This window comes from Cherax quadricarinatus, chromosome 17 (assembly GCF_038502225.1).
Source record: "Cherax quadricarinatus isolate ZL_2023a chromosome 17, ASM3850222v1, whole genome shotgun sequence".
Classification (NCBI taxonomy): domain Eukaryota; kingdom Metazoa; phylum Arthropoda; class Malacostraca; order Decapoda; family Parastacidae; genus Cherax; species Cherax quadricarinatus.
The window spans coordinates 27055005-27068077 of NC_091308.1; the positions used below are offsets into that span (position 1 = coordinate 27055005).

The 13073-nt window shown below is 45.6% G+C and overlaps 1 protein-coding gene across 3 annotated transcripts in view; it reads left to right on the top strand.

The window, feature by feature from the left end:
- Positions 1-13073, top strand: part of LOC128686356 (succinate-semialdehyde dehydrogenase, mitochondrial-like) — a 70999-nt gene that overhangs the window by 2541 nt on the left and 55385 nt on the right. The window contains exon 1 of one of the 3 annotated variants that reach the window (XM_053773200.2): positions 9886-9963. The exons of the other annotated variants lie outside the window; for them this stretch is intronic. The gene's annotated coding sequence lies outside the window, so the exon portion shown is untranslated. Of the gene's footprint in view, positions 1-9885; positions 9964-13073 lie in introns of those variants that run through there. 3 annotated transcript variants of the gene reach the window in all.

Consider the following 13073-nt stretch of genomic DNA (forward strand, 5'->3'; position numbering starts at 1 on the left):
TCTCTGTCCACCTTGTCTATTCCACGCAGTGTTTTGTATGTCGTTATCATGTCTCCTCTGACCCTCCTGTCCTCCAATGTCGTCATACCGATTTCCCTGAGTGTGTGTGTGTGTGTGTGTGTACTCACCTAGTTGTACTCACCTAGTTGAGGTTGCAAGGGTCGAGTCCAAGCTCCTGGACCCCGCCTCTTCACTGGTCGCTACTAGGTCACTGTCCCTGAACCATGAGCTTTATCGTACCTCTGCTTAAAGCTATGTATGGATCCTGCCTCCACTACATCGTTTGCTAAACTATTCCACTTCCTCACTACTCTGTGGCTGAAGAAATACTTCCTAACATCCCTGTAATTCATCTGTGTCTTCAGCTTCCAACTGTGTCCCCGTGTTGCTGTGTCCAGTCTCTGGAACATCCTGTCTTTGTCCACCTTGTCAATTCCTCTCAGTATTTTGTAAGTCGTTATCATGTCCCCCCTATCTCTCCTGTCCTCTAGTGTCGTCAGGTTGATTTCCCTTAACCTCTCCTCGTAGGACATACCTCTTAGCTCTGGGACTAGTCTTGTTGCAAACCTTTGCACTTTCTCTAGTTTTTTTACATGCTTGGCTAGGTGTGGGTTCCAAACTGGTGCCGCATACTCCAATATGGGCCTAACGTACACGGTGTACAGGGTCCTGAACGATTCCTTATTAAGATGTCGGAATGCTGTTCTGAGGTTTGCTAGGCGCCCATATGCTGCAGCAGTTATTTGGTTGATGTGCGCTTCAGGAGATATACCTGGTGTTATACTCACCCCAAGATCTTTTTCCTTGAGTGAGGTTTGTAGTCTCTGGCCCCCCTAGACTGTACTCTGTCTGCGGTCTTCTTTGCCCTTCCCCAATCTTCATGACTTTGCACTTGGTGGGATTGAACTCCAGAAGCCAATTGCTGGACCAGGTCTGCAGCCTGTCCAGATCCCTTTGTAGTTCTGCCTGGTCTTCGCTCGAGTGAATTCTTCTCATCAACTTCACGTCATCTGCAAACAGGGACACCTCGGAGTTTATTCCTTCCGTCATGTCGTTCACAAATACCAGAAACAGCACTGGTACTAGGACTGACCCCTGTGGGACCCCGCTGGTCACAGGTGTCCACTCTGACACCTCGCCACGTACCAATACTCGCTGCTGTCTTCCTGACAAGTATTCCTTGATCCATTGTAGTGCCTTCCCTGTTATCCCTGCTTGGTCTTCCAGTTTTTTGCACTAATCTCTTGTGTGGTACTGTGTCAAACGCCTTCTTGCAGTCCAAGAAAATGCAATCCACCCACCCCTCTCTCTCTTGTCTTACTGCTGTCACCTTGTCATAGAACTCCAGTAGGTTTGTGACACAGGATTTCCCGTCCCTGAAACCATGTTGGCTGCTGTTGATGAGATCATTCCTTTCTAGGTGTTCCACCACTCTTCTCCTGACAATCTTCTCCATGACTTTGCATACTATACATGTCAGTGACACTCGTCTGTAGTTTAGTGCTTCATGTCTGTCTCCTTTTTTAAAGATTGGGACTACATTTGCTGTCTTCCATGCCTCAGGCAATCTCCCTGTTTCGATAGATGTATTTAATATTGTTGTTAGGGGTACACATAGTGCCTCTGCTCCCTCTCTCTCAGGACCCATGGAGAGATGTTATCTGGCCTCATTCCCTTTGAGGTACCTAGCTCACTCAGAAGCCTCTTCACTTCTTCCTCGGTTGTGTGTACTGTGTCCAGCACCTGGTGGTGTGTCCCACCTCTCCGTCTTTCTGGAGCCCCTTCTGTCTCCTCACATACTTCACGGTCATTTCTTGTTGTCTCTCCTCCTTCCTTCCTTAGCCTGATTACCTTGTCCTTGACTGTTGTTTTCCTCCTGATGTGGCTGTATAACAGCTTCGGGTCAGATTTGGCTTTCGCTGCTATGTCGTTTTCATATTGTCGTTGGGCATCCCTTCTTATCTGTGTATATTCGTTTCTGGCTCTACGACTGCTCTCCTTATTCTCCTGGGTCCTTTGCCTTCTGTGTTTCTTCCATTCAATAGCACAATTGGTTTTTGCCTCCTTGCACCTTTGGGTGAACCATGGGCTCATCCTGCCTTTTTTATTATTCCTGTTTCCCTTGGGTACAAACCTCTCCTCAGCCTCCTTGCACATTGTTGCTACATATTCCATCATCTCATTAACTGACTTCCCTGCCAGTTCTCTGTCCCACTGAACCTCGTTCAGGAAGTTCTTCATTCCCGTGTAGTCCCCTTTCTTGTAGTTTGGTTTCATTTGTCCTGGCCTTCCTGCTTCCCCCTCCACTTGTAGCTCTACTGTGTATTCGAAGCTCAAAACCACATGATCGCTGGCCCCAAGGGGTCTTTCATATGTGATGTCCTCAATATCTGCACTACTCAAGGTGAATACTAAGTCCAGTCTTGCTGGTTCATCCTCTCCTGTGTGTGCTCACCTATTTGTACTCACCTATTTGTGGTTGCAGAGGTCGATTCATAGCTCCTGGCCCCGCCTCTTCGCTGATTGCTACTAGGTCCTCTATCTCCCTGCCCCATGAGCTTTATCATACCTCGCCTTAAAACTATGTATGGTTCCCGCCTCCACTACGTCACTTTCTAGGCTATTCCACGGCCTGACTACTCTATGATAGAAGAAATACTTCCTAGCATCCCTTTGATTCATCTGAGTCTTCAACTTCTAATTATGACCTCTTGTGTCTATGTCCCTTCTCTGGAACATCCCGTCTTTGTCCACCTTGTCTATTCCACGCAGTGTTTTATATGTCGTTATCATGTCTCCCCTGACCCTCCTGTCCTCCAGTGTCGTCAGGCCGATTTCCCTCAACCTTTCTTCGTAGGACAATCCCCGTAGCTCTGGGACTAGTCTTGTTGCAAACCTTTGCACTTTCTCTAATTTCTTGACGTGCTTGACTAGGTGTGGATTCCAAACTGGTGCTGCATACTCCAGTATGGGCCTGACGTAAATGTTATACAGACTCTTGAACGAATCCTTACTGAGGTATCGGAACGCTATCCGTAGGTTTTCCAGGCGCCCGTATGCTGCAGCAGTTATCTGATTGATGAGCGCCTCAGGAGATATGTTCGGTGTTATACTCACCCCCAGATCTTTTTCCTTGAGTGAGGTTTGCAGTCTTTGGCCATCTAAACTATATTGTGTCTGCGGTCTTCTTTGCCCTTCCCCAATCTTCATGACTTTGCATTTGGCAGGGTTAAACTCAAGGAGCCAGTTGCTGGACCAGGCTTGTAGCCTGTCTAGGTCTCTTTGTAGTCCTGCCTGATCCTCATCCGATTTGATTCTTCTCATTAACTTCACATCGTCCGCAAACAAGGACACTTCTGAGTCTATCCCTTCCGCTATGTCATTCACATATACCAAGAACAGCACAGGTCCAAGGACTGACCCCTTTGGAACCCCGCTTGTCACAGGCGCCCACTCTGACACCTCGTCACGTACCATGACTCGTTGTTGCCTCCTTGTCAGGTATTCTCTGATCCATTGCAGTGCCTTTCCTGTTAGGTGTGTCTGTTCCTCTAGCTTTTGCAGTAACCTCTTGTGAGGAACTGTGTCGAAGACCTTCTTACAGTCCAAAAAAATGCAGTCGATCCAGCCCCTCTCTCTCTTGTCTTACTTCTATCACCTTGTCATAAAACTCTAGTAGGTTTGTGACACAGGATTTTCCTTCCCTGAAACCGTGCTGGTTGTCAATTATACACTTGTTTCTTTCCAGGTGCTCCACCACTCTCCTCCTGATGATCTTCTCCATGACCTTGCATACTATACACGTTAGTGATACAGGTCTGTAGTTTAGTGCCTCATGTCTGTCTCCCTTTTTAAAAACTGGGACTACATTTGCCAGCTTCCATACCTCAGGGAGTTGCCCAGTTTCAAATGATGTGTTGAAGATCTTTGTTAATGGCACACACAATATCTCTGCTCCCTCTTTAAGGACCCACGGAGAGATGTTGTCTAGTCCCACCGCCTTTGAGGTGTCAAGTTCGCATAGCAGCTTCTTCACCTCCTCCTTGGTTATTTGTACCTCATCCAACACTTGTTGGTTTACCCCCCTGTTCTGATTTCCTGGAGTCCTACTGGTTTCCACTGTAAATACTTCTTTAAATCTCGTGTTGAGCTCCTGACATACCTCTCGGTCGTTTCTTATGAATTCCCCATCACCCTTTCTCAGTCTGATTACCTGGTCCTTGACTGTTGTTTTCCTCCTGATGTGGCTGTACAACAGCTTCGGGTCAGTCTTGACTTTCGATTCTATGTCATTTTCATATTGTCGCTGAGCCTCCCTTCTTATCTGTGCATATTCGTTTCTGGCTCTTCGGCTAATCTCTTTATTTTCCTGAGTTCTCTGTCTTCTGTACCTTTTCCATTCTCTAGTACACCTAGTTTTTGCCTCCCTACACCTTTGGGTGAACCAAGGACTCGTTCTGTTCTTCCCATTATTTCTGTTTCCCTTGGGAACAAACCTCTCCTCTGCCTCCTTGCATTTTGTTATATGCGTGTGTGTGTGTGTGTATGTGTGTGTGTGTGTGTGTGTGTGTGTGTGTGTGTGTGTGTGTGTGTGTGTGTGTGTACTCACCTATTTGTACTCACCTATTTGTGGTTGCAGGGGTCGAGTCATAGCTCCTGGACCCGCCTCTTCACTGATTGCTACTAGGTCCTCTATCTCCCTGCTCCATGAGCTTTATCATACCTCGCCTTAAAACTATGTATGGTTCCCGCCTCCACTACTTCACTTTCTAGGCTATTCCACGGCTTGACTACTCTGTGACTGAAGAAATACTTCCTAACATCCCTTTGATTCATCTGAGTCTTCAACTTCCAATTGTTACCTCTTGTGTCTGTGTCCCATCTCTGGAACATCCCGTCTTTGTCCACCTCGTCTATTCCATGCAGTATTTTGTATGTCGTTATCATGTCTTCCCTGACCCTCCTGGCCTCCAGTGTCGTCAGGCCGATTTCCCTCAACCTTTCTTCGTAGGACAATCCCCTTAGCTCTGGGACTAGTCTTGTTGCAAACCTTTGCACTTTCTCTAATTTCTTGACGTGCTTGACTAGGTGTGGATTCCAAACTGGTGCTGCATACTCCAGTATGGGCCTGACGTAAATGGTACACAGAGTCTTGAACGACTCCTTACTGAGGTATCGGAACGCTATCCGTAGGTTTGCCAGGCGCCCGTATGCTGCAGCAGTTATCCGATTGATGTGCGCCTCAGGGGATATGCTCGGTGTTATACTCACCCCCAGATCTTTTTCCTTGAGTGAGGTTTGCAGACTTTGGCCATCTAAACTATATTGTGTCTGCGGTCTTCTTTGCCCTTCCCCAATCTTCATGACTTTGCATTTGGTGGGGTTAAACTCAAGGAGCCAGTTGCTGGACCAGGCTTGTAGCCTGTCCAGGTCTCTTTGTAGTCCTGCCTGATCCTCATCCGATTTGATTCTTCTCATTAACTTCACATCGTCCGCAAACAAGGACACTTCTGAGTCTATCCCTTCTGTTATGTCATTCACATATACCAAGAACAGCACAGGTCCTAGGACTGACCCCTGTGGAACCCCGCTTGTCACAGGCGCCCACTTTGACACCTCATCACGTACCATGACTCGTTGTTGCCTCCCTGTAAGGTACTCTCTTATCCATTGCAGTGCCTTTCCTGTTATGTGTGCCTGATCCTCTAGCTTTTGCAGTAACCTCTTGTGAGGAACTGTGTCGAAGGCCTTCTTGCAGTCCAAAAAAATGCAGTCGATCCACCCCTCTCTCTCTTGTCTTACTTCTGTCACCTTGTCATAAAACTCTAATAGGTTTGTGACACAGGATTTTCCCTCCCTGAAACCATGCTGGTTGTCAATTATACTCTTGTTTCTTTCCAGGTACTCCACCACTCTCCTCCTGATGATCTTCTCCATGACCTTGCATACTATACACGTTAGTGATACAGGTCTGTAGTTTAGTGCCTCATGTCTGTCTCCCTTTTTAAAAACTGGGACTACATTTGCCAGCTTCCATACCTCAGGGAGTTGCCCAGTTTCAAATGATGTGTTGAAGATCTTTGTTAATGGCACACACAATATCTCTGCTCCCTCTTTAAGGACCCACGGAGAGATGTTGTCTAGTCCCACCGCCTTTGAGGTGTCAAGTTCGCATAGCAGCTTCTTCACCTCCTCCTTGGTTATTTGTACCTCATCCAGCACTTGCTGGTGCACCCCCCTGCTCTGTTTTCCTGGAGTCCTACTGGTTTCCACTGTAAATACTTCTTTAAATCTTGTGTTTAGCTCCTGACATACCTCCCGGTCGTTTCTTGTGAATTCCCCATCACCCTTCCTCAGTCTGATTACCTGGTCCTTGACTGTTGTTTTCCTCCTGATGTGGCTGTACAACAGCTTCGGGTCAGTCTTGACTTTCGATGCTATGTCGTTTTCGTATTGCCGCTGAGCCTCCCTTCTTATCTGTGCATATTCGTTTCTGGCTCTTCGGCTAATCTCTTTATTTTCCTGAGTTCTCTGTCTTCTGTACCTTTTCCATTCTCTAGTACACCTAGTTTTTGCCTCCCTACACCTTTGGGTGAACCAAGGACTCGTTCTGTTCTTCCCATTATTTCTGTTTCCCTTGGGAACAAACCTCTCCTCTGCCTCCTTGCGTTTTGTTGCCACATAGTCCATCATTTCTTGTACTGGTTTTCCTGTCAGTTCCCTCTCCCACTGAATGTCTTGAAAGAAGTTCCTCAAGCCTGAGTAGTTCCCCCTTTTGTAGTTTGGGTTTTCCCACCCTATTCCTGCTGCTCTCTCCACTTGGAGCTCAACTATGTAGTCGAAGCACAGAACCACATGATCACTAGCTCCCAGGGGCCTTTCATACATGATATTCTCGATGTCAGAACTACTCAAGGTGAATACAAGGTCCAGTCTTGCTGGTTCATCCTCTCCTCTCTCTCTGGTAGTGTCTCTAACATGTTGATGCATGAGGTTTTCCAGTACCACATCCATCATCTTGGCTCTCCATGTTTCGGGACCCCCATGGGGCTCCAGGTTTTCCCAGTCAATCTCCTTGTGATTGAAATCACCCATAACTAGTAACTTTGCTCCCCCCATGTGTGCTCTCCTGGCCACCTCGGCTAGTGTGTCGACCATTGCTCTGTTGCTCTCATCGTATTCTTCTCTTGGCCTCCTGCAGTTCTGTGGTGGGTTGTACATTACTGCAATTATCACCTTATGTCCCTCAGACTGGATTGTTCCTACTAGTAGTCCCTTTCGCCCCTGCCATCCATTCCTTCCATTTTCTCAAACCCCCACTGGTTTTTAATGAGCAGTGCAACTCCTCCTCCCCCTCTCCTCCCTCTGTCTTTCCTGAGGATTTGATATCCGGATGGAAAGATTGAATCCGTTATTATTCTGGTGAGTTTTGTTTCTGTGAGTGCTATTATGTCTGGGAATGTCTCCTTGATTCTTTCGTGCCACTCCTCATACTTATTTGTTATTCCATCTGCATTTGTATACCACACCTTCAACCTCTTTTCTAAGATTTTGGTCTGGGAGATGTATTGGGGTTATGGAAGTGGGAGACCTGATAAGGAACTATGGGTGGTTGCTGTGGGAGTGGAGTTTGTAATGCAGTGGGTGGGGGCATTGGATGTGGCATGGGTGTTTTGGTTTAGAGTGTTTGGTTGCACTGGGGTTGACCTGGTTGAGAGGCTTCTATAGGAAGTTGTGAGGGAGGCTGTATTTGATCTTCCTGTGTCTGTGTGTCTTCTCCATCCCCTCTCTTTCCTCCTTTCGCCTTTGTACCAACTCTGTTTCTTCCTTTCTGCTTGTGTTCTGTCGCGGTCAAGATACACCTTCCTGTATGCTGACATGTCCCTTAATCTTGCTTTCTCCTGCAGGATCCTGTTCCGAGTCGATTCTGCTTTGAAGGTCACTTTCACTGGCCGGGTTCTTTTTTTTACAAAACCCCCTATTCTCCGAAAATTTTCCAACTGGGTCATGTCGTCTTCTCCTATTGCTTTCATGATGCTTTCAATTGCTTTTTTCCCCTTGTTTTCTTGCTTCATATGTTTCCCCTTCAACTTCCTGGAGCCCATACACAAAGACTGACCTCACCCTTTCATGCTCCCACTGCATATCCCTGTGTATCCCCTCATTCAATTTGCTTTCCTCCACTGCAGCTTTCCTTTCTTCAGTTTCACTAGCTAATGTGTGTGTGTGTGTGTGTGTGTGTGTGTGTGTGTGTGTGTGTGTGTGTGTGTGTGTGTGTGTGTGTGTGTGTACTCACCTAATTGTGGTTGAAGGGGTCGAGACTCAGCTCCTGGCCCCGTCTCTTCACTGATCGCTACTAGGTCCTCTCCCTCTCTGCTTCCTGAGCTTTGTCATACCTCTTCTTAAAACTATGTATGGTTCCTGCCTCCACTACTTCACTTGCTAGGCTGTTCCACTTCCTGATGACTCTATGACTGAAGAAATACTTCCTAACGTCCCTGTGACTCGCCTGAGTCTTCAGCTTCCAGTTGTGACCCCTTGTTTCTGTGTCCCCTCTCTGGAACATCCTTTCTCTGTCCACCTTGTCTATTCCCCGCAGTATCTTGTATGTCGTTATCATGTCTCCCCTGACCCTTCTGTCCTCCAGTGTCGTCAGTCCGATTTCCCTCAACCTTTCCTCGTACGACATTCCCCTGAGCTCTGGGACTATCCTTGTTGCAAACCTTTGTACTTTCTCTAATTTCTTGACGTGCTTGACCAGGTGTGGGTTCCAGACTGGTGCTGCATACTCCAGTATGGTCCTAACATACACAGTGTACAGTGTCTTGAACGATTCCTTATTAAGGTATCGGAACGCTATTCTCAGGTTTGCCAGGCGCCCGTATGCTGCAGCAGTTATTTGGTTGATGTGTGCCTCCGGTGACGTGCTCGGTGTTATGGTCACCCCAAGGTCTTTCTCCCTGAGTGAGGTCTGTAGTCTTTGTCCACCTAGCCTATACTCTGTCTGCGGTCTTCGTTGCCCCTCCCCAATCTTCATGACTTTGCATTTGGCAGGATTGAATTCGAGAAGCCAGCTTCTGTACCACATGTCCAGCCTGTCCAGGTCTCTTTGCAGTCCTGCCTCATCCTCATCCGATTTAACGTACCATGACTCGTTGCTGCCTCCCTGTCAGGTATTCCCTGATCCATTGCAGTGCCCTCCCTGTTATATGCGCCTGATCCTCCAGTTTCTGCACTAATCTCTTGTGGGGAACTGTGTCAAAGGCCTTCCTGCAGTCTAGGAAAATGTAATCAACCCACCCCTCTCTCTCGTGTCTTACTTCTGTTACCTTGTCATAAAACTCCAGGAGGTTTGTGACACAGGATTTCCCTTCCATGAACCCATTCTGGTTTTCATTTATAATCTTGTTCCGTTCCAGGTGTTCGTGTGTGTGTGTGTGTGTCAAATGTCTTCATTTCTTTCTCATTTCTGCAACTTTGCAAACTCCTGATGTGTTGATTGCAACACAAAAGACCTAGAGCTATTATTCAACTCCCCCTGTGGATGTTTTGCATCCCGTGTCGCTTGTTCGCGATTCTTACATATTATACACTAATGCTGAAAGTCTGAAGCCAAGCAGAGGAGGCTTTTTCAAGATATCACACAAAAGCCAAAATCGGGATTTGCATATATAAAACTGAGATCAACTGCACACACGAACGTTTACATAAACCTTGTGACAGCACACCAGTGTCGAAAATTTGAAGCCGATCGGATAAGGTGTTCTCAAGGTATAAAGTAAAACCTTTTCAGGACGAACAAAACATATTCTGGCAACCACTTGAGACTATCAGTTGAGGGATACCTGTTATTTTATCATCTCCTTAGCTCGTTGACTCATCTATCCCTCAGTGAAGCACAAGGGATATCGTTGTAGTTGTGGAACAACGCTCGTTCTGTCAAGGTAACCATCGTTGAGTCAGGTTAGTAACTGTGTGGGTATACTCGTCACTATTGACTCGGTCATGGTATACTCATGCATATCATTACTAGAATACATCGACAGATATGATAATAACACAGTATGCTGTTTATGGCACGTGATTTAGAAGGCGTTTCGCCCACCAACAAACTTTCTCTCATGAAAGTTGATGAAGCCACTGGTGGGCGAAACGTCTTGCCGATCAAGTGTTATAAACAGTATATGGTGTGTTATAAATCTGGTACTTTCAGTAAGCCATCATCTTCTTCTCCTAGACACGAGCATGTTATCTATGGCCACAGCTTATTTTTTTTAATTATCTGTACCAACCAAGGGAACAGATTCCAGTGGTAACCATTAGAGTGGCAGCTGTGTCACAGTTATTGGTAGCTATGTCACAGCCGTGTCACAGCTGTGACCTGCTGAATATACCAACGCAGCACAGAAATCTAAGTCACTTCACAGATTTTATCTCACATCAACAAAGTTATCACATTACAAGGTAAATTTGTTATCATTTTCCATTTTAGTTAAAATTGCAAACGTCAGGGGAAAAAAGATCAAACTTGACACATCGACCACGAGGTACAAATTAAAATATATTAAAACAATTTTGATCTTATATATATATATATATATATATATATATATATATATATACACTGATCTCTGGCTGAAGGAGACTCGAACCTACGAACCTTAGGACAAGGTACGCAGTGCTTTACCAATCTACCCACACTGGACAATACCTTGGCGTGTAGCATGCGCTACACGTTTGATCCAAGGCAGCCAGCTTTCAGGGAGAAGGCTTACAGCTTTTCATCTCATCCCCTGCATGCATCAGCCTTACTAGATCAGTGTTTGTGTATATTTCGCCTGCTCTCGCGAATTCCTTGCATTGTTCAAATCTCTAGTAAGGCTGATGCATGCAGGGGATGAGACGAAAAGCTGTAAGCCTTCTCCCTGAAAGCTGGCTGCCTTGGATCAAACGTGTAGCGCATGCTACACGCCAAGGTATTGTCCAGTGTGGGTAGATTGGTAAAGCACTGGGTACCTTGTCCTAAGGTTCGTAGGTTCGAGTCTCCTTCAGCCAGAGATCAGTGTTTGTGTATATTTCGCATGCTCTCGCGAATTCCTTGCATTGTTCAAATCTCTAGTAAGGCTGATGCATGCAGGGGATGAGATGAAAAGCTGTAAGCCTTCTCCCTGAAAGCTGGCTGCCTTGGATCAAACGTGTAGCGGATGCTACACGCCAACGTATTGTCCAGTGTGGGTAGATTGGTAAAGCACTGCGTACCTTGTCCTAAGGTTCGTAGGTTCGAGTCTCCTTCAGCCAGAGATCAGTGTTTGTGTATATTTCGCATGCTCTCGCGAATTCCTTGCATTGTTCAAATCTCTAGTAAGGCTGATGCATGCAGGGGATGAGATGAAAAGCTGTAAGCCTTCTCCCTGAAAGCTGGCTGCCTTGGATCAAACGTGTAGCGGATGCTACACGCCAAGGTATTGTCCAGTGTGGGTAGATTGGTAAAGCACTGCGTACCTTGTCCTAAGGTTCGTAGGTTCGAGTCTCCTTCAGCCAGAGATCAGTGTTTGTGTATATTTCGCATGCTCTCGCGAATTCCTTGCATTGTTCAAATCTCTAGTAAGGCTGATGCATGCAGGGGATGAGATGAAAAGCTGTAAGCCTTCTCCCTGAAAGCTGGCTGCCTTGGATCAAACGTGTAGCGGATGCTACACGCCAACGTATTGTCCAGTGTGGGTAGATTGGTAAAGCACTGCGTACCTTGTCCTAAGGTTCGTAGGTTCGAGTCTCCTTCAGCCAGAGATCAGTGTTTGTGTATATTTCGCATGCTCTCGCGAATTCCTTGCATTGTTCAAATCTCTAGTAAGGCTGATGCATGCAGGGGATGAGATGAAAAGCTGTAAGCCTTCTCCCTGAAAGCTGGCTGCCTTGGATCAAACGTGTAGCGGATGCTACACGCCAAGGTATTGTCCAGTGTGGGTAGATTGGTAAAGCACTGCGTACCTTGTCCTAAGGTTCGTAGGTTCGAGTCTCCTTCAGCCAGAGATCAGTGTTTTTATATATGTATATATATATATATATATATATATATATATATATATATATATATATATATATATATATATATATATATATATATATATATATATATATATATCTAAAGAGAGAGAGAGAGAGAGGGAGGGACTATAAGTTCCTTGGATCAAATCTGATTGTATTTTGTTCACCAATAGTAATAATAATGATATTATTATTATTATTATTATTATTATTATTATATTAATATTAGTATTAATATTATTATAGCGGTGTCAGAATTTAAAAGTAATTTATTGATAAATCGCAAAAAAAAAAAATACACAATATAGTTTGTAAGTATTATTGTCGATATAGGATGCCGCGGAGCGCTAAAATCGCGTGGGTCGGCATAGAGAGCAGTGAAAGCTTGATCCTCCGTGTGCTGTTAGCGGCCCCACTATCTCCGTTCACTCAGGTAGCAGAGAAAAAGCGCAGCGCTCAAAAAAAAAAGTAATGCTGGGGGTAGAGATAAGGTTGAGAGAGGGAGCGTCCAGCCTCACTGGAGGCAGACACTTGGTGTGAGTTGCTGGGTCGTTGTTTATATTGACGTTGGACGGAACACCAGGATATCATTCCACTGTAGGCAGTGCTTAACACAGCACCGCAGAGTTTACTAATCCATGTTAAAGATAGCACTTCTCACAGCACCATTCACTAAGTCATGTTAAGATAATACTTCCCACAGACCACACACTTTTCTAATCAATGTTAAGGCATACTCTCCAGTAGAGTTAATTTAGGTATCCCTCCGAAAAGGGGGATATTGTAATGGCTGATGATTTTAATACAAACTCCTCTAAGGTTTCTGTGTGCTAATTTGAGAATGCCTATTCTGATCGGTTTCAAACTTTCAGGAAGGTTTTTAATTGTTATTGGGCAATGTAAATGTCAATCTGTCTCTTTCATACGTGAAAAAAAAGGGCCCAGCGGTTTATTTGCCCTAACTTGAGAACGCTTCTTCTGATCGGTTTCAAACTTTCATCACAGGCTTATCACTGTGAAGATCGTCG